Here is a 22565-nt window from a genome sequence, read left to right on the forward strand (position 1 = left end):
TGACTGATAGAAAATGTATTTAATTTATGTATATAGTCTTTGTGCTTCATCATACGCTCATTATCTCCCACAAGACTTGGCAAACCCTTCTGATTCAGGACTGTAAATTTTTCTGTGAAAGAATCAATTTCTACTTGGATGTCCTAGTATCTTCTGTCCAAGTTTTCCGTTAGAGTTCTCATGGTCAGAACTCTCTTGACATCTAAAATGGTACATGTTCTGTCTCTGATATCCAGTGCTGCTAGTTCTTCACTAGTCTTGTTATTCAAAAAATTGATTAGCCTGTTAGCTTTCTCAGGCATTTTCCCCAATACAGCTCTTGTTTTATGAACTTTTACTTGGGCCACTTTTATCAAATCAATCTATTCATAAATGGTCTGAATAGACCTCCATACACCACTAAGTGACTGAATGATAATAGTCCACAAAATTCCTCTGATTTTTGCCAGAGGCTTATGCAGAGAGAGATCTTTTTCCAAGGATCTTACCTTGTTTTCCAATGCTTTGACTTCTCTTGTCTTTTCTGCCACAGTAATTTTGGATTTATCATAGCTTTGCTCAATCTTTGTCAGTTTTTCTTTGACTTGCTTCAATTCAAATACTTGGAGTTTCAACTCCTCCATGCCTTTGATTAATTGTTCTATGGTCATGGCAGTGATTCTGCCTGGTGGTGTTGCTGTTGATGTTGCTCCTGTGACAATTTCTGTAGTTGATGATGGGACACTGGAAGGCACTACTGTTATACCTGTGGGAGGGGTAGTTGTAACTGCTAGAGTTACTTGAGGTGCCTGGGAGGTCGACACTCCCTACTTTTCTTGCATTCTTTCTCCAATTCTTTCTCTGTCTCAGTCAATCTTTCATTCAACCTCATGAGTAGGTCCATCATGTCCTCCTCGGATTTCTGCTGCACAACATTTATTGTTTGTGGATCCATAGAAGGAGGCATCCTGAGCTTTTTCCTGAGGGCAGCAATGTCCTCTTCCTTCTTCCTCATTAATTCTTTTATGCCTTTGGCATCTTTGGGATCATGTCCCAGTTCAATGATAATATCCTCCAATGATTTTATCCTATTGTCCTTTGCTAGAGAGGAAGCTTTCTCTAATTCTAGCTGAGCATAGGTGTTCTCCAATGAATTTTGTAATTTATGAGCGAACATTGCCTTGTCAGCTAGTGTAGAATATGCCATTTCTCCTGTCTGTTTGTGATCTATTGGATGAATGTCTTTGGCCAAGACCTCCAGATTTGTCCTGATATAATCAGCTGCCAATTGTGGTTGCTGTATCTTGGGTTTGAAGTAGCTCATGATCATTTTTCCCTCCTTTATATCATATGCAGACGTCAACCTTTGTTGTTTTGTGGGGGCCATCTTGAGCTATTGGTCATAAATTTGCAGCCTCATTGGATCGTTTATAGCCTTAATCTATGTGAAAGTTCTTTTGACATCAGAGGTCTGTTTGCTTGGTGGCCTTGTGGATGAAACTTCCACACTATGCTTCCTTTCCAACTCTTGCCTGTGTGAGCTAGTTGATGTGTCTATCACTAGGGATGTCTGTGGGCTGGTTGCCTTCTCACCTCTTAGGCTTTCTAATGTCTATTCAATGATTTCCTCTTAAGATAGAGGATTGAGTCTTTGCCTCTTAGCACCTGGTTGTTCTACAGGTCCACTGGTGGGTGTGGCCTCTTCTCTATCCCTTTTCTTACCTTTTTTCTCATTAAGAGGAGTCTGCAATGCTGGTATCTCTGGTGCTTTGGTCTGTACCATAGGAATTTCCTCCTGTTGATCTGTCATTTCTTATTTATCTGTGCCTGCCACTTCCTTGCCCTTTGAAGAACCTGAAACTGGTGTGCTGGCCCCCTATATAGGTTCCTGTGAATTCCCAGCAGAAGACGTACCCACTTTGGCTTGCTGAGGCAGCTTGAAAGATACCTATCCAAAAGAGTCCAGGTCAAGGTTCTTTTCTAAATATTTCATAGCTTGTTCCATTTCTTGTTACTGAGTAAGTTCTTGTACTAATGTACCCTCTATCCATTCATCCTAATTGGCATATTGTTCTACTTCAGGGATCCTATGATGTGTGTAAGCGGACAACCGGTTTTTTACTTTTCTTTCACTTATAAAGCCATTTGGGTCATATGGTACCCACCAGAATCTTTTCTTCAATTTAAGATCTTCCCCTAATATTTTATCATCATCTTCCCATGCTTCCCTTTTGTTAATGATAAAGGGGCCCAATTGGTTTCTTATCCTCAGCTGAGCTTTCTTTTTGACATTGTAAAAATGAGTCAAATCTACATTAATAAGTTGTCTGAAATATTCCAGAGCAAACAGTCTCATAAGAACATATTTAGGCAGCCTCTAAGGGAACAACTCACAACTATATATCCTGATATCAGTGTCGTCCTGGTAGAAGTACCAGTCACCTATCCTGTAGTTCTTGGAGAGCTGTAAAATTTTCCTTATGTCACCGGATAGCCTAGGAGGAGGAGCTGCTATTAATAGAGTGGAGGCTGGATGTATGAACAGGTCAATGAATTCATAGTAAGTATAAGGGGATTCAACAATTCTGTGGAAGACAAAGGTCCAAAAGATTACAGACCTCCTCTCTCCTTTGGCATCCAATTTTCTGATGGGAAATATAAAAATGTCTGGGTGGTAATACAACAGTAGATGTTATATGAAACTTGTGTATTTAAATACTCCTTCTCTTTCCAAATTCATAAATTGACCATGGATTTTTTCAGTAATGAAAGAGGCATAGTCATACATAATAGTAGGGGGCTGTCCAGGAGTGAAGGTGGACAACAGAACCAGGACCATTTCATCCACAAATTCACCGGACCTGAAACCCAAGATTATTGATATCATCTCAAGAAGAATTCTTCCAGTCTCATTGAAGGAGACATATCAATAAAGAGCTGGGCCTTGGGGCTGGCATTCTGGCTTCATGAATAACCTAGCAATCCTGGCTATTTCTGCACTGGACAATTGAGAGCCTTGCTCCAGCAAATATCCCATGGAGAGAGGAGCAAGAGGCTGAACTGGATGGAATTGTAGCATTTCATTGATAGACTCAGCAGTTATGTAGAAAATGATAACTGCTTTACTGACAGGGTCATAATTGGCACAGCAGTGGCAAACAATATCTAGGAATATATTGACTGAGGGAAGGTAGTACTTGGGGATATTGGATTCCCATATTCCATAGATATCAGAATTATCCAAATGACTATTTCTGACTAGGCAGAAAGTTTGCAGATGATTTTGGCAACCAATTGGGTCTCTTATTTGGAAATCTCTGTCGGCCAAGGGTAAATGATGTTGGTCTGTATGAGGTGCATTGAGAGGCACAACATTGAGGGCGACCAGGGCTGCCATAGTTCAATTGTCTGTGTTTTTTAATTCGGAGGTTGAATTTTTGTAGAGAAAAGGCAATAGAGAAGCTATGGGTGCCTTGGAATAGAAATTGTGGACTACTTGAGTTTAAAATTGGCTCCTATAGGTAAAATTTTGCAGAGGAAAACCCAAAAACACAGGTTCAGGAGGTGGAAAAGGATAAATACCTGTCTTTTGGAAGCACATGAGTGAAATTGGCAGGTTGACCGATGAGTTGAGGTGCAAAACGCTGGAGTTTGCTGGTCAGGGTGGCGGACTGGAGCTCTGTTAGCTACTGGACGTTAATTTGCATGCAATAGTATTGTGAAAACAACGAATAGAAATGAGCGGAAATGACGTTTTGACGGTTTTTTTAACAAAAAATGAGCTTCACGGGATGTTTGGCGCTTTTGGTCATATGACATCAACATGAAGGGATAGCTTTGTCATGACGCGGGGTATGGAAGTGTGACGTGCCGATGACATGGAGGTGACGTAAGTGGGGGGTCAATGGGGGCGGTAAGTGGTTTGGGCCCGCACCTCTTATGGGCCAAAGCAGTTTTGGTGGGGAGGGCCGTGAGCATGGTGGGGGGACGCCGTGTGTCCTTTGTACGGTGGGAAGACTACCGGCTCCCCTGGCGGTAAAGATCAGCGTGGAGGGGTGCCGTGATATGATTGTGGGTCGTTCGATCATTGGGCCCGGATCTAACGGCTGGCGCTCAATGGAGCTGGTGGAGGGGTGCGGTGAGGGACCTAATCAATAAAGAATGATTTTAAACATACTGGGGGGTGTGCTATTGGCTGTCGGGGGGATTAATAGTTAATTAAACAAATGTTATTTAACCTCGAATATTTGCGCACATGGAGGTGTTTAATGCATTTCGGGTGAACCACTAAACCCTCATTTGTAAAGTCTTATGGTTATATATTAACCAGGAGCGGGATATTAAAATTTTTGTGGTTTTTTATATGTTTACATAGTACAGGCAGGGGGAATAACCATATGGAGTTATATACTAGTGTTAGCAGTTAAAATGGGTTTGTAACAAAAAACACTAAGTTACAAAGTTTGATAACTTAGGTTGAGGGAACGAAAGGATTTAACACAAGGAATGTGGCTTCTTAGCCTGAAGCAAGAATGTTATACTTCTCTAGCCTTTTTTATGAAATGGAGTGATTTAGGAGTACTGAGCAGATCTCAATATCCTTGAGGAGAATTAATAAGTGATTTTGGGAGAAATGTGAGGGAAAGTTAGACATGCATCACTTGATTTTTAACCAAACAATCACCATTATACTTATGATATCAAATGAGATGAACCTCTTGAGAAACAAATATTAATCATAAGCATGCTTCTGCAACACCAAAATTGCCTACCCATCCTACAGTACCTAACATTTTTTCTTCCTTTTACATGGGTGTAGTTTGGACTAGAAAACCCTTGCTCTCTTCTTTTCTGTTGACTGTAATCCTATTTAAGTCTACCCTTATTTCTTCCAAGGGATCAAATTTAGTTGTTGAGCACTTTTGCTTCTCTACTTAGCTACCTATCTGCCAAGATTTGAACTGTTTGGACATATTTTATTCTCTATCTCTAAAACAAGAAATTTAAAATGAACTGGCCAAGATTAAGCTGTTTGGCCATCCATAAATTGTGACAAGAGTCAACTAATTGCACACAATGAAATTCTTTGCAAAAACAAAATAGTAGTGGCATTTTGGGCTAGCACACTTTCCTGGTCTTTTCTTTGGGGTTCATTTCTTTTCTTTTTAACCATTTCATTCTTTCTATTCTTTGATTTCTATTTTAGGGCATACCCCCTTTACATTTTTTAAGCTTTTTGATCTTTTCAAAATATGGAACCTTTGCAGCAAGGAAAGGATGAACATATTTGGGATTTTACCAGTCAATCATGAAATATGACACCTATTGGTATAGGAGCATAACACCTACACAATAAATAATAGATTTTCCTCCTAATTCCAAATGATTCAAATTGAATTAGTATTAGAAGGTACTTATCTTGTTGGATCAATTAAATAATAGGATGCAAATTTTTTTGGTAGATTTTCCTTCATTGGGTGCATCCTTTGCCATTCGTGTCAAATGGCGAGAAGAAGTGTTATGCGGAATTTTCATGATTGCAGACAAAGGTGGATTCCCTAGATCTAGAGGTCTGTTGTAGAACGAAATAAGAAAAAAAGATAGATTTTTCCACAAGGAAATTAGAGAATTGGAAATAAGCCTAGTTCATATCTATAGCAAACTTTCCTTTCGTTCTCACCTGTAAGTTCCATTTCTAGATCCAAGCGCTAGAATGATAATAACTTGCACATGCGAATGAAAAAAGCAAAGGATATACAATACCCACGTAGCATATTTTAACAACTCTATTGAATGAATCAAAAAATGAATTTAAATACATGAGTGTAAACATAACACAACAAATATAGGAAACAATATACTCTTTGTATTGATAACTATAGGAGATAGTTTACAACCATAAATAGTAGCTGACTTTGTATATGCCTCCGAAAGTTGACTTGTCCTTCCTTGTCACAAAGCACGCCTCAACATCAACCTTAATGCATGAATATGGTGACTCCTTTTGGCTCAAAGAAACAACATAAGGGTGCTTTCAATCTCTAAAGGAAAACCCAAACCTTATGGGAGGAAGTAAACTTATAGGAGGAGTGTAGTAATATGGGAATTTTTATCTAATTACCAATCTAGGCTTCAGATCCACTTAAGGGGGGAATATGAGTTCAAGCGATAAGATATGATGTCTCTAAGATAGGATTTTAGCTCTCTATCCACGGTAAATGGTTAAAAATACCATCGAAGCTTCTGGAAGAGGAAGCTTTAGAGATATTTTTTATTTTTCTAAATTTCTAGAATCAACGTAGTTGAACAGTAGAGAAACCTGCACTAATTATTGTAGTTGCTCAGTTATGCAACATGCAACCAGTGCAAGTGGACCAAAGGGCAGGGTGTGCCGGGGAAAAAGATTTGGGTTTTAGTTTGATTTTCCTAGAAGCTCATAATTTTTAGAGAGGAGATGATTATAGATTTACCAAGGGATAATGAAAAAGTATTTAGGATGTTGATTGATCTGGTTTTTCAGGCCTTTTGAGTTGATGTGAAAAAATGGTTCGTAACAGGTTGCCTCTAAAGCACAAAGTCAAAAGTAGTGGCTAAGGACTGAAGTTCTTTACCTTGTGACAAGTCCAAATCAAGAAAAACTTGATCGAGATCATTATCTATTACAATACATATTTTCATCATGATATCATTGCCGAGGGATTCATACCCATGCTAAACTTATAAGCCAATATTACATGTACAAAGATAAAAATGTATCTTCCATCGATGAAAACGTGTGGACCCATGTTCATATGATTGTTTCTATGATCATAGCCATCATACTCTGTGATCTTAGTATGAATCATAAATCACATCCCTGATGAATGAAACTAGATCTGGGGTCTTTTATTTCATTCACTTGATTTCTTGATAGTATGATTCTAACCATGTGAATAAATGAGCTCATGTTGAACATAGTAGAAACCATCTAATTACCCACCAGTGATGTAAGCCATTAACAGATGTGAGAGAAACCACCAATCATGTTAATGGTTCTTGAGATACTGAAGTGCAATCCATATGGTGTGAATAGATGAGTTGAAGTGGAACATCACATAAAATATTCTAATCGGAGGCCAATGATGAAAACTTGTCACCGAAAGTGAGGAAACTTTACATTGATGTCTACAAGCCCCAAGGTACCGAAGGGAGCATCTAAGTCAACTTCCTGTATAATGAGCTGATGTGGACAAGAGGTGACTTGTTGTAGGAGGGCCTTAATGTATCCCTCATCAACAACATGAAAAGGGTATCAAAATTCAAGATGAAATGATGCTAATGTAGAAATGGTTAAAGAACGAAAAGCATGAATGAAGGCTCAAAGGTATTGTATTAGATATCATCTGGAGGACAACTCTTGAACATATCAGTGACACTGGATGGAGTTGGCAGCATTGACCCAAAACCAGTTATGGAGGCTTTTGATATGGTATGTGATTAACCAAATAGGCAAGCAAATTACCCAACCCAACAATCATGGAGATGAACTAAAAAAGTGTCATGTTCAATAGAGACTCACTACCATTAATAGATTAAGTACCCTATTTTCCCAATTTCCCAGTCATTTCTAACCATTACCTCTTTATTTTAAACAATATTGAGGAGTATAACATATGATTGAACTATAAGTTCATCTTTCAGATGAATCCCTCTGAGTATTTTAATGAAACATGAGAAGGAGAGGTTCAGTTTTGTCATGTTCATCGAGTCCATCACTGTTTGATGTTATTACGAGTCCAGCGAAGGTTTAACTTTACTCCTTTTTCATTTTTAGAGAGTTTTAAAAAGAGGTAAAAAAGAAAACACCAAAGGTTCCTTTGTGTAAAATTAGCTCTTGAGTTTGAAAAGGAAAAACAATGATACTTAGCAGGACCTCTTAGCCATATTTGACTAAGGTATTCCTTTTTCATAAATATTCTATCTCAGTCCATAAAACGGTTAAACTTATACTAGGTAGACGTCTTTTATTTAATTTAATGAGTTCAAAAAGAAAATTTCTCAATAATATTTTCATGTTTTCGGAGTCTGAAAAGAGCTGAAAGAGAACTCCTCCTGGAGGAATGAGTGGTATAAAGGGTAGCAACTAGTTTCAATCATGATGGAACTGCTCAAAACATGCAAAGGTCAAGAGGCTTGCAAATAAGACCACTCATCACAACGGTTCCTCTAGAAAGGGTAAAACAACCAAGTGAAAGCATATGATCAACCAAGAAAATGGTGACGATGGAATGAGGAAACCAAGGCTCATTTGGAAAAGGTAGGCTAAAAAAATGGCAATCTCGACAGGTAGGATGAAGATGGTTTCATTTTTTCACAAGCTTGAAACATGTGGAAACTATAGTTGGTTATACTGGAAGATGGTTTCTATTTTCCACAAGTTTGAAACATGATGAAAATTATTCTTGAGAGTGGTTTGATTTTTACACAAGCATGAAATAGAGAAAATCTATGCTTGAAAGAAGTTTGCATGCCCCCAACATAATAATAGATTTCATTTTTACACAAGCTTGAAACATAGAAAAAATTGGGCTTGAGAGTGCTTTCATTTTTACACTAGCTTGAAATAGAGAAAATATATGCTTGAAATAATTTTGCATGTCCCCAACATAGTGACTCAATTCTAGGCACATGCCCCGCAAGTTTCATTTCATTCACCTAAGTAGACTACTAGTTACAAATAGGTGAATGAAGATTAATTTATGAGATCAAGCGAAAGACATGACTGGGAGTTTATGAGATCTAATCAAAGGCTCAAAATGGAAGGGGATATGTTTCATTTTTTAATGATATTGACAAAAGAAAATAACTATGCTCATAGAGATTGTTTCATTTTTTAATGAGCTTGACATAAGAAAATAAGCTCTACTCTAGGATCCAATTTCATTTCCTAATGAGCTTGACATAAGACAAATAAATTTGCTTTGGGATTTTATTTGATTTTTTAACCAGCCTGAAACAAGAAAAGGGAACTCTTCTCTAGGAACCTTGTTCCAGTTTTTAAGGATATTGACAAAAGGCAAGGAACTTTTCTCCAAGAACCTATTTTCATTTTTTGAGGAGCTTGAAATAAGAAAAGGAACTTTGATCTGATACCTCTAGTTATATTAATCAAGTCTCCCCAAAAACCATTTATTCCAATAATCTCTCATCAAATGGGAGAACAATGTTTTGGAAGGGATACATATCAAAGGATCCAATGGAAAGTTCAGGTTCTAGTGCTCCTAGTACATGATGCACTACATCGCCTACTATATTATTAGTAGACATTGGCATGGAAAATGTTGGCACATAATTAATTTGTTCCACAGGAGATACCACTTGCATATGAGGACCATTTAGGGAAGATGGTTGATTGGGACTCAAATTAGGAGCAATGAACAAAAGCTAGTAAATGGTCATGATTCTTCCTTCATAGAGGAAACACATCACATGAAAGGTTCAAGAGACGAGAGCTCCCATTTCATAAATATAGCCATGCCCAAGGAGTAAACTAAAATCCAAAGGGATTTGGACTACCATCGCATTTATATAGACAATAATTCCTCCCAAAGTAATAGGAAATTGAGGAAGGATCCCTAACTATTGACTAGTCCCTCTGTTTAAAGCTAATAGATTTTGGGTAACGGGCATAAGCTGTAGAGAACCTAAATCTTTCCAAGAATTTTAGGATAAAATAATAGCAGACATGAATTTGTGTATGACTATTTCAGGTATGGCTATATTATAATCTTGTATTATGGTCTGGAAGGGCACATAAGGAGGAAGACGATATCCTACCAATTGAATCTAATCAAAAGAAGTGACCATACTACTTGGTCTGGGTGTCGTGGGAATGGGAGAACTACCACCTTGTGCTCTGGGAACAAGAACACATACTAAATTAAAAGAGGGAATGATAAAGTCATGCCAAGCAAGGAAAACATAATGTGAATTTTAAAGTTGATCTTAAACATATACATAATAATGACAATATAAAAATGTGACATTATTTCTCTCATCTACAATTAGCTTAGATCCATCCACTAGTACAAAATGGCTAATCAGTTACTAAAAAATTGACTAAAATTTGCATATAAACATCCAGTTTCTAGTCGGTAACCAATAGTGGCTAATTTGCAGTATCTTATAATGCGACCAACTTTTAGTCATTTTTAGCTTAGTCATTAATTGGTTATCTCAATTTTATCATATAGTAGTATATTTAGCCATAAATTTGGTCATTAATTTATTCATTGATTTAGTCATTTATTTCCACAATTAATGACCAAATGCACAACAAAATATACTAATATATTATCACCTGAGAAAAATATGATCAAAATGTCCATCATGTTATAAGATATTGTAAATTGGCTACTAATAGTCATATATATCCAGATTTTAGTAATCAATTGAGACCAATTAATGACCAATGAAATATGACTAAATGTCAGTTGTGTTATAATATGTTATAAATTAGCTACTGCTAGTCATATATATATGCAAATTCTGTTAGCCCTAAGGGATAGCTCAAATGGTCGAGTTCCCGTTGCTAAAGCACTTTCCCAGTTTGGGAGGTCACGGGGTCAAATCTCCTCGACGCCCTCGGGGTTAGGCCTGTTAAGATTGGTTGACGGGCAGATCCCTTTGGGTGGATCTGCCCAGATATTTTCCCATGGATGTAGCGGCCACTCAGTGACTGTGAACCACAACTTAAATATATATATATATATATATATATATATATATATATATATATATATATATATATATATATATGCAAATTCAGTTGTAATTTGTAATCACAAATTTACCATTTATAGTGGTCATTTATCTTTTTTCGGTAGTTTCATATTCATTATATAAACTATTTATGTAGTAATTTATATTAATTTCATTTACTTTTATTAATAATCATTGTAAACGACTAATTTAGTCCTCGTATATTCATTTTATTTGTGTTTATCATTAATCAATATAAACTATTAGTTTATTAGTTTTAAATTGATTTTATGTGTTTATTATTAATCAACATAAATTAATTATTATGGTTTTGCAACTAAATTAGGAAATTGTCATACAATATGCATGTTCATCTAATATGAAAATCCAAAGTTAAATATGTTAATTACAATACTAAAAAAGATCAAGTACAACTATACGTAATTTCAATCGTAAGTTATATTATATCAAATTTAAAATATTACAATATGAGTTTCAAACTTAATATTGGTTGGGCTACAGTTTACACATGAAATATTGTTTCGTCACTTCAAAACATTATTTTTGTGTTGCCAAGGCATTGCAAGTGAATTCACCAACTCTAAATACTTTACCATCAATATGTATGTGTGAGTCTCATGTAGGATATTGGATTTAAGAGTATCACTGTTTTTTTTGTCTGTTGGCTCCAAAATTCCTTCCACTCCACCAAGAGCCTAAATAACATTTTTTCGATAATTATTCTAATTCCACTGCTTCCCATTATGTTGTTGCTGAGTCCAACAAAATGGATTTTTTTTTAACAACTCATACTGTTTGAAGTTTGTTTGTACCTTCCAACCTTTGTCATCAGCCAAAATGTGTCAAACTTTTTGAAAGGGAGTATTAATGTGAGGAATACCGAGTTTTCCCATGAATCATATAATATTCAAGTAGAATAAGTGTTGTAAATAGAGTAGGTTCAATATTTATAAATATAATGCAATAGAAAGCATACGTCAAGATTCTCTAGAGTTAATCATCTATTCTGAGCCTGTTCTTCTTGCATATTTAAAGAATATTCAGCCCAAACATGTTGAGATTCTATGAATTCACTCTCCCAAATATTCCATAGACCATATTTCCATCTTAGCACAAAACTTCGAACTTGCAATTTTAAACAATTTCAACTAGAGGCAAATTGCCTACACTTACCTGTATGTATTGATACAAATTTGGAATAGTTGATCTTCCTCATGGCTCGTACCACTATGGAAGTGTGATAGGGCTCTCAAGTGTATTTTTAAGCACACATAGATAAAGAAATATATATATATGTATATATATATATATATATATATATATATATATATATATATATGGAAAAAATGAAATAACTAGTTTATTGTTATACTTGAGTTGAAGAAAACAAACTAAAAGTCCATTAAAGATATATCAAGACAAAAAAATACCTAAACAAGATGGATTTAACATATGTGATTGTGCATCCAAACATATTTCTAAAAGAAAAGCAATATCTAACAATATACAGTAGAGTAAGATCTCAACTCTCTTGCAGATTTTTGAACAGAGACTCACAATTACCAAGTAATCATAATGAAGATTTTATGTTACTTGAAGTTGGAGGAAGTTAAAAGAATTCTCATTTTTTACAGAATAGAGTTCACATTTAATGCTACTACAAACTTAGTGTTTTAAAATGGAAAAAGAATTCCATTCATTCATTGTTGCCAAGCTTCATTTTCATGGAAGGGAATTGAAATTAATCCTTCGTAGTTTAAATGTAATTTTCATGATGCTTTTGGAATAAAAAATTATTATCATCCTACCTATGATTCTTCTATATTTTTTGTTTTCTGGTACACTACATGGAGGACATAACCTTCAATTGGTTTAACATGCACCCATTTACACCCAAACTTTTTGTTTCTAGCAAATTTTACATGCCCTAAGAGCATAAAGAGTATGGTCTTTCCCCATACCCACATAATTTCCATGATGAAACTTGGTGCCTTGCTAATGAATAATGATGTTACGAGGTATGAATTTTTGCATCCAAACAGAAGACGTTAGTTGAAAATTTGATAAAATAGTCAATGAGAGGCTAAAAGGAAAAGACACACAATCATTAATTGAATTGTAATATTTATGTTATGATTTTTTTAGCTATGAATCTCACACAAGCATGAAAATTATAGCCATCTATAATAACACTTGAGGATAAAAAATCATCCTTAGAATCCATAAGAGTTCAACCTCTCCTCCAACTTTCTTAACCCAAGAAACTTTGGATGAGAATCATGACTATTTTGAGTATAGCCTGCTACCTTTTTTGTAGCCCACCTACTAAAAATTAGAGCTATTGGTCCAACCCTACTGCTAAGAACATTTACATAGACAACCAAAATAACATTCAATTAATACTATATAAATATTTTGTTTGCAAGGGGAATAAAATACTTACAGTAGATGATAAACTAAATAGATCTCCTAAAGCCAACATATGCATATATCCAAGGAGTTAATCTGCCAAACTGCAAGCATATCAAGCATTAACAAATCAGAACCCACCATAAAGAATTCAAGGACAAAGTTTTATAGCCAAGATATCATCAACAAATAAAATGAACACGTTAATGTTTCTTAAAATTCTCACATGGGGAGATGCATATTCTACAGTATGATGAGAATATACAAAGAACACATATTTCATTAAAATTGGAAATATTTTATTACAAGGACATGATTAGAATTTAACTTTTTGGTTATTTTGAAATTCTAGATCCACTATTTAATTCCAAATTTAATTAAATATGTGTTAAAGAATGAAACCCTACAATTCTCATGAATGGTTTATTTTAGAGTAAATATCTTAGCACATATGCAACACTATTCGATTAAACTAGTTGCTTTGTTTGTGTTCCTATACTTCCCTCTTGAGCACAATTTTGCAATATTCCATTCATTTTCTATTTTTAACTCCATTCTGATAACAAGAAAGGTAACAATTCTTTCCTCATTACAAACACGTTTTAGAGGCAATCATAGATGTTTGGTGATGAGCCTCATAAATCGGTAATTATATGGGCTCATTTTACCTCCTAACCTTGTCAAATCAACCATTCTCTTAGCTTATTGTATGATTTTCTGATTATATTTATGCTTATAGGGTGAGTTGAGTTAGTTATTATGCCATGTGGCCTAACATGTATTTAATGCACATTATTGATGGATTTCGAGGTCAAAGTCAAGTATCTAGTGGTCAAATTGCAGCAATATCTCGGAGAAGATAGGGAAGAGGACTTATAGGAGGGAATCCTCTTCATTTATTGCTCCTCACTTCGAATTCCACTTCATTCATCTCGAAATACAAGTAGCTGAATCATGCACTAGAAGGCAGCCGAGCAAGTGGAAGATGATTGATAGTTATCTCGAGTTTTTGGAGCCAAGCCTCCCAGATTCTAAGGAAGCTATTGGCATCTTTAGATGTATAAGTAGAGAGGCCTAGGGCCTCACTAGGGTTGACTTTTTCCTTGTGTAAACTCTGCTCAAATTTCGAGCTTATTATTTCATGATAGTTTTATGTAATCTTGCTATTTTTTGATAATGAAGATGGAATCCTTTTTGAGGTAGCACTGAGTTACCTCAGAGGGCTAAAGCTCTTGGGTTAGAGGCCAATCCAAGCAGCCAATCTTCTCTTTACTTTTATTTGTATGCTTTACTTCAGTTTGTAGATTAATTTACTATTAGATGTATTTCTCTTATGGTTAAGAATAGGTTGCTTTTGATGATTTAGTAAAATGCTTCCATTTGTGCTTTCTATAGTAGGTTAAGCAACGATAAAAAAAGATTCAAAACGCTAGCAACAGTGCCTTGGCCTCTCTTCCTCCCTTTGGGACCATGATTTGAGGCAAAGACTCTCTTGCTGCCTCAAAAACACAAATATTCCTCATTCTTAGGACTTCTAGTGTTTGCAGCTCTCTAGTGGGTTTCTAGCCCGGAAGACCAAGATAAGACCACTTTCACTCGTCCTTGGGGTACCTTTGCATACCAAGTCCTTACTTTTTGTTTGTGCAATGCTCCAACCACTTTTCAAAAAGCAGTATTGAGTATATTTTCTAAACTGATTCATGACGCAGTAGAAATATACATGGATGATTTTACTCCTCATGGCTCTGACTTTTAGGAATTTTTATCTAACCTAGGAGAAGTTCTAGATAAGTGTATTGAGATGAACCTATCCCTCAGTCTGGAAAAATGTGACTTTTTTATGACTGAAGGGACCGTACTAGGTCATGCAATATCTCAACAAGGACTGTAGGTGGACCCCAATAAAATTTCCATCATCCAAAGTGTCCCACCCCCTCAAAAGCTGAGAGATGTCAGAAGCTTCCTTAGCTTAGCTAGATATTACAGGAGGTTCATTAAAGACTTCAGCAAGTTAGCCTCTCCTTTGTTTGGCCTCCTAGGCAAAGATGTTGAGTTCATATGGTCGGAAAGCTGTCAAGAAGCCCTAGATACCTTGAAGAGCAAGCTAGTGACTACCCCAATTCTCAGAGGCCGAAACTAGGCCCTACCCTTTCACATTCACATAGATGCCCCGAACAAAGAAATAGGAGTAGTCTTAGGACAAATTGATGAAAGGTTACCTTATGCCATATACTTTATAAGCAAAAACTTGTCAAATGAAGAGTTAAACTATACCTTGACCGAGAAGGAACTCCTAGCTGTTGTGCATTTCCTAAACAAATTCAGACATCATATCACAGTCTATCAAACCTTTGTGCACACTAATCATGTTGCAATTAGATATTGAATGAGCAAACTAGACATAAATGCCGCATTATTAGATGGTTTCTTTTACTGCAGCAGTTTGATCTGACCATTATTGATAAGTCTAGTAAAGAGAATGTTGTTGTTGACTTTTTGTCTAGAGTAAATTTGGCTGTAGGTGAAGAAGTAACGGTAGATGACCAAATTCTAGATGAACACCTATTTTCTATATCAATACTCTCTCCATGGTTTACTGATATAGCAAACTACTTGGTTTCAACACAGTTCCCACCACACCTATCCTTAAAAGAGAAGAGCAAGATAGAGGCAATCTTTTCGAAATTGGCCTAAATCAGATCTTGAGAAGATGTGTTAGGGAGGAGGAATTCTTTTGTAGCAATTTACAGGGTATGTTCCTCAGACAGAACACCAAAATAACACCGCTCACAAACAGATCACAGATCAATACACCAATATTTTGACGTGGTTAAAACCCTCAAATAGGGAAACAGTCCACGGCCTGAGCCAACGCGGCCACTTCAGGCAATTTATTAATAAAAGAATGAAAATTTACATAAGCTTCTCTCATGAACGGGTTAACATACAAATGACCCTCCATGCTCTTTAAATATAGATCATGGACCAATCAAGTGTTAAGCCATGGATCAAGTGTTGGTAATACCGAGGAGAGAATGAACCGTCGGATCACTACATATCGTGACCGTCGGATTGTAAGTTACAAAATGTACATAGTAAAGAAACACACTTTACCTAACTCTATACTAGACCAAGTTATACTTACTATTTCCTATGTGTCAGAATATCATAACATCCCCCCTTAAGAACAACTTGGGATAGGATTGAAGGATTTACAAATATGACACAATAGGAGAAGGAAGGAGGCACTAGAGCCTATCCCCCCTTAGTGAAAACTTCCTGAACTCCAACCATAAAGCGAAATTTAGTGAAATTTGCCTCTGTGAGAGCCTTTGTAAAGATGTCTGCAAATTGATCATCTGTTGAACAATATTTCACTTCAAGAACATGGTCATGAATGAGCTTTCTGATGAAGTGCATGTGTAGTTCAATGTGTTTTCTGCAATGATGTTGGACTGGATCTTTGCATAGTTGAATGGCACTTTGATTATCACACCAAAGTGTAGTCAGATGCTGCTGCTGAAAGCCAAACTATAAAAGGATCTAACAAAGCCACAAGGCTTCCTTACTAGCTTCTACGGCACCATGATACTCTTCTTCTGCTAAAGAAAGAGAAATGGCACCTTGTTTCTTGCAAGCCCATGTAATAGGTCCTGAACCAAGAGTGAACACATAACCTGCAGTAGACTTCCGATCATCAGGGTCACTAGCCCAATCGGAATCAGTGAAACCAACCAATAGAGGAGCTGCTTCGACACTGTAATGAGTCCCAAACTGAACTGTACCTCGAACATAATGAAGTATTCTTTTAGATGCTTTCCAATGACTTTCATGTGGGTTTTTCATAAACCGAGCAACAAGGCCAATAGCAAAGGAAAGCTCAGGACGAGTATGGGTTAGATACAAAAGTTTTCCTACAAGTTGATGGTATAAGGTAGCATCAACTTCAGGAGAAGTACAAGTGACTGAAAGCTTGACTCCAGACTAAAAGAGAGAAGGGGTTGGCTTATAGTCTTCCATGTGAAAATGGCGTAGAATATCACAGGCATACTTGGACTGAGAAAGGGAAATACCTTCCTTGGATTGCAAGACTTGAAGACTAAGAAAATAATGTAAGTGTCCTAAGTCTGTCATTTCAAACTTCTTTTTAAGGCTGGAATTCACATGGTTGATAAGCTTGGTATCACTACTAGTGAGGATAAGATCATCAACATAAAGAACAAGAATGATAAGGGACTTGCCCACTTTCTTGGTGTAGATAGTATTGTTAGAATGACACCTAGAAAAGCCATTTTCTAAAAGAAAGTTATCCATTTTGGCATACCAAGCTCGAGGAGCTTGCTTGAGACCATAAAGGGATTTCTTAATCCAACATACAAGGCTAGAGTCTATTTGTATAAAGCCAATAGGTTGTTCCATATAGATTTCTTCATGCAAGTCCCCATGCAAGAAGGTGGATTTAACATCCATCTGATGGGCTTCCCATTTGAAAGAAGCAGCAAGGGAAAAAACAAGGTGGATAGAGTTCATTTTGGAAACAAGGGAGAAGGTTTCAGTATAGTCAATGCCTTCAACTTGTGAAAAACCCTTAGCAACAAGACGAGCTTTATGTTTATGAACTTTCCCATCTGGTCCATACTTGGTTCTGTAAACCCATTTGCATCTAACATTTTTTCATCCCTTTGGTAGAGGAACAAGATCCCATGTATCATCTATAAATAATGAATGGTATTTTTCATTCATAGCTGCTTCCCAATCTGGATGGCTTGAAGCTTCTTCAAAGGTGTCAGGATCATAATTCACTAAAGCTTGAGCCAGTAAAGAAGAGGCTCTCTCAAACTGAGAATGTGTACGTCGCTGATCTGTAGGATCACCGACAAGATCACCTGCTGCATCCTGAGTAGCACAGACCCATTTTGGAAGCTAAGGAGCTGAAGGAGGATCCTGAGAAGGTGGGCGAGGATTGTCATCCTCATTTTCATCATCTGAAGAAGAAATATTTTCAAAAGTAGAAGAGATAGGAAGAGGTGGCACATCCACCGAACTAGGCTCGTAAGCCGATATATTTTCAGGAAACTTTACATCTCTTCTAATGATAACATTCTTGGAATTAAGTGGAACAAGTCTATATCCTTTGACATCTTCAGAATATCCAACAAAAATACATTTTTCACTCTTAGGTTCTAAAGCTTTATGTTTCTCATCTGGAATATGGGCCCATGCTTCACTTCCAAAAACATGAAAGTGACTTACAACTGGTTTAATTGAACTCCATAATTCTTTTGGAGTGATATTCTTTAAAACCTTAGTAGGAGTGCGATTTATTATGTAATTTGCACAGTTAATTTCTTCTGCCCAATAATTAAGACTAATTCCTTTAGATTGAAGTATACAATTAGCCATTTCCTTTAAGGTGCGAATCTTCCTTTCAGCTACACCATTTTTGTGGAGTATATGGAACAATATGTTGCATTGGAATTCCATTCTCAGTGCAAAAGTTGATGAATTTTTTGTTAACATATTCTCCGCCATTATCAGATCTTAGCTTAGGAATTTGATGTCCAGATTGTTTTTCAACAAAGGCCTTAAAGGCCAAGAACATATTAAATACTTCACTCTTGAGTTTTAAGAAGTATACCCAAGTGCGTCCGGAGAAATCATCAATGAAAGTTAAGAAATACTTGTAACTAGAGAATGAGACAACTGGAAGTGGACCACATAAATCACTATGCACGAGCTGTAAAGGGGCCGAGGCATGCCAAGAGGCACGTTTTTCAAAACTGTCCCGATGATGTTTTCCGAGTACACATCCGGAACAAACACCGTCTCTGCAAGATACCATTGGAAGACCTATCACCATATTTTCTTTATATATAGTCTAAAGGGAGCAACAGTATAAGTGACCAAATCGCTCATGCCAAAGTTTGCTCACTTCATCGTTATGAGCAACAAATACTGAGGGAAGATTTGATGACCCAAAGTTGTGAAACTTATACAACCTTATAGAATCATCAATAATGCCAGTAGCTCAAATCTGTCTAGGATCTCGTAGGTCCTTAATTACAACATCGTGAGGTGAAAATTCAACGATTTTACCTTCACCTGAATGAGTTATCTGATATATAGATAGAAGGTTGCAGGATAAGGTTGGAACACATAATACATCATTAAACTGACCATTGTCTATATGAACAATTCTAGTCCCTACAACACTAAGAGATCTATCATCACCAACATATATATTTTTGGTGTTACAATCATTTAAAGAAGAAAACATGGCTTTCTTTTTGGCCATGTGATAAGAAGCTCCAGAATCAATGAGCCACTCATGAGAATGAGAAGAAGAAGATACATTTAGTGCATAACCAAACCGAGATGCTTGACAACCACATGCAGAAAGTGCCATTCCTGAAGATGAAGTTGAAGTTGAAGAGTGCTCCAAATGGATGTTATGCTTCTTCATTGCTGCTTCCAAGGCTTCCATCTTCTTAAAGAATTTGGATTCTAAGTGGCCATCTCGATTACAAAAGTTGCAATGTCTATCAGTCTTCTTCCCTTTGTTTTTATTTGTCTTATCATTTTGTTGAAATGATTTTTCATTTTGAGGCTAAAATTGCTTAGGACCCTTGTTTGGTTTAGGACCATTCCTTTTAGGATACAACTTCTTAGGATTCTTTGAATTTGGTTGCTGCTGGGTGGGTAACGCTTTCTTAGAAGAGTTTCCAAGATGAAGAAGACCAAGGTTTAAGAGTTTTTCTTGTTCTGTTATTAAAGAATCACAAAAAGAATCAAAGGAAGGGGACTTGTAGTCTTGTCCTTGAGAAATGAAGGCTTCTCTTGTAGAATGGAAGGTGGAAACAAACACAGAGTAGGCTGGTCCCAACTTAGTAAGAATGGAATAGATAAGGTTACTATCTTCTTTCTTAACCTTAACACCTTCCAAGAGAAGTCTAAGGGTCTTCAACTTGGACAAAAAATCTTCAATGCAAGAAAAATTATTGGGGTCCAATGTAAGCAACTCATTTTCAAGTTGATGGGCTCTAAGTTCATTTTTTATTCCAAAAACTTTAGTAATTTGTTTCAATGCTTCATCAGGAGTATCAAGTTCTGCAATATGGAATCTAAGATCTGGAGAAATAGACATCCCTATCAACCCACGTGCTTGATCTTGCCTATTTTCCCATTTAGTTGCCTTATCTTCATCTTGCGGTTTGGTTTCTTGGCCTGAGGCTATTCTGTAGAGACGTTTACTTCTAAGTAAATCCACAATGTAGGACCACCATTGAAAGTAGTTAGTGCTGTCAAGAATAACTTGGCATGGACTTTCCATTTTAATAGAAAACTGAAGCTATAGATGATGAAACTAAGTGTTCCAATGGAAAGATCTCGAAAAATTAGGCTGTTTAAAAAAAACGGCTCTGAAAACGACTTCTGAATGAAGAAGTTATGGATTTTTGAAGAAAAGTTGATGAAGATGCCAACGAAGTGCGGGAATGTGCGGAAATGAAAAATCCGCACCCACAAAAAGGAGACTTGAAATCAAGACCTCTACTCTCATAAATTAGCTTTGGACCAGGTGAGCTATACAAAAAGTTTGAGAGAGAGAGAGAGAAGGGGGGGGTTGAAGTTTTGGGTTGCGTGCTTGCTTTGAGAAAGCTCTTTTTCCCTACAAAAAAAAAAACACAAAACCCAACACAGACATACAAAAAAAATGAACCTTGTGGCTCGAAGTTAGCTTTAGCTGGAAACTAAATATTTTCCTCAATGTTTCTGATTTTCCGAGATCACACTAAGGGGCAGTGGAAAAGAGCATACGCATGCTTCCTTTCTGTTTCTGATTTGCCCAGATCGCATAGAGTCACGGGGAAAATAGCATACATAGAAATGATATAGATCCGGTAATAAAATAAATAAATAAATCGAAACCGAAATAAACAGAGAGAAAATAATTGTAAACTGCAAATAAACACTTTATACCTCCGGATCTTAAAAATGACGTAGCTAGGGCTACCAGAAACCTTTTCGTGTGAAACGAAAGGGGTTCCTCACTGGAATAGATGCTCCCAACACAACAAAGCAGTCCTCTCGGCCTGAAAGTAGTCAGAAATACTAGATATAGGAAATGGTAGTCGGATGCAGTTCTACCGGCTTTAGATTTGGATCACCAACGGACGCGGCCCTCAAATAGCTCTGATACCATGTAGGAATTTACAGGGTAAGTTCCTCAGAAAGAAAAGCAAAAGGACACCGCTCACAAACATATCACAAATCAATACACCAGTATTTTGACATGGTTAAAACCCTCAAAGAGGGAACTAGTCCATGGCCTGAGCCAACGCGGCCACTTCAAGAAATTTATTAATAAAAGAATGAAAATTTACATAAGCTTCTCTCATAAATGGGTTAACCTACAAATGACCCTCAATTCTCTTTAAATAGTGATCATGGACCAATCAGGTGTTAAGCCATGGATCAAGTGTCGGTAATACGAACGAGAGAATGAACCATCAGATTGTAAGTTACAAAATGTACATAGTAAAGAAACACATTTTACCTAACTCTATACTAGGCCAAGTTATACTTAACTATTTCCTATGTGTCAAAATATCCTAACATCTTTGACATCCTCCTAACCTATCATGATAGGTGTTATGGAGGTCATTTTGCAGCAAAAAGAACTGCCTTCAAGATATTTCAAGCAGGCTACTACTTGCCCACTCTTCATCAGGATGTGAGGAGATACATGAGCCAGTGTGATCGGTGTCATAGGATGGGGAAACCCACTCCAAAGGATGAAATGACCATGCAACCTCAAGTGACCTTTGAGCCATTTAAGAAGTGGGGCATGGACATTGTGGGGCCTATCAACCCCCCTTCAAATAGGAAGCAATGCATCATTGTGTGCACTGACTACCTGACAAAGTGGGAAAAGACAAAAGAAATCAAAGCAACGATAGAGGAAAAAGTAGCTAAGTTTTTGAGGGAAAACCTTTTCCACAAGTTTGTGTATCTGAGAGAGTTGGTCACAGACCAAGGCCGTTAGTTCACTTCCAACCTGATAGAAGACCTGCTCACACATCATAAGATCAAGCACAAGACTTCCACCCCTTACCATCCACAAGCCAGTGGGAAAGTGGAGGTCACTAATAGAGCATTGGAAGGGATCGTAACCAAGGTAGTCAGAAACAACAAAAATTAGTGGGCGGGCATATTAGTTGAGGCCACTTGGGCCTACAACACAACATGGAAGACCACCATAAGGTTCACACCGTATGAACTAGTCTATGGGAAGAAGGCCTTGCCATCAATTGAGTTTGAATTCAATACCCTCAAGATGGCAGCTCAGCTGGACCTAGAGCTCAGCCATGCACAAAAAGAGAGATTACATTAGCTCAATGGATTGGATGAATGCAGAT

Source organism: Pinus tabuliformis, chromosome Q (genome assembly GCF_031772625.1).
Source record: "Pinus tabuliformis cultivar Carrire ecotype Pingquan chromosome Q, CPIR1, whole genome shotgun sequence".
In the NCBI taxonomy this organism is placed as follows: domain Eukaryota; kingdom Viridiplantae; phylum Streptophyta; class Pinopsida; order Pinales; family Pinaceae; genus Pinus; species Pinus tabuliformis.